Source organism: Phalaenopsis equestris, unplaced genomic scaffold (genome assembly GCF_001263595.1).
Source record: "Phalaenopsis equestris unplaced genomic scaffold, ASM126359v1 Scaffold232897, whole genome shotgun sequence".
NCBI classification, from domain to species: Eukaryota; Viridiplantae; Streptophyta; class Magnoliopsida; order Asparagales; family Orchidaceae; genus Phalaenopsis; species Phalaenopsis equestris.
In genome coordinates this window covers 134,834-135,294 of record NW_018250856.1, presented here as the reverse complement: position 1 = coordinate 135,294, position 461 = coordinate 134,834, and positions in this window count along the sequence as shown.

Sequence of the window (461 nt, the reverse complement as noted above, 5' to 3'; positions counted from 1 at the left end):
TTGGCCAAAAAAGCGCAAAATTGAGAGCCACCGCCATGGCACCTCACTTAAATCAAACCTAGAGGCCAGCTCATCCAAATCAAACTATGGAGCTCCTCTGCCCTCCACATAAGCACCACAATGCATCCAAGCTGATGCCCTGAGAGCCACCCCATGGCCATTTTTATAAAAACTCACCTCCCACGAGCATGGGAGGTGTGTTGAAATTTCCTTAGAGAGGTCTTTCCAAACTTTACATAGAGCTTCCCTAAGATCCCCTCAGTGCATTCCAACCATTTTTCCTCGCCCATTCCCATAGTCAGAGCCTAATTTTGAGGTCGAAACCCTGCCAGAAACAAGGACAAAGCTCAATACACCTCCACACTCCACCAAACTTCAATTACTTGTGCCCACACCTTCACAAGAGTGAAAGAAGCCAAAGCCCCATCAAATCCCCCTTCCACAGAGCCTCTACCATAGCT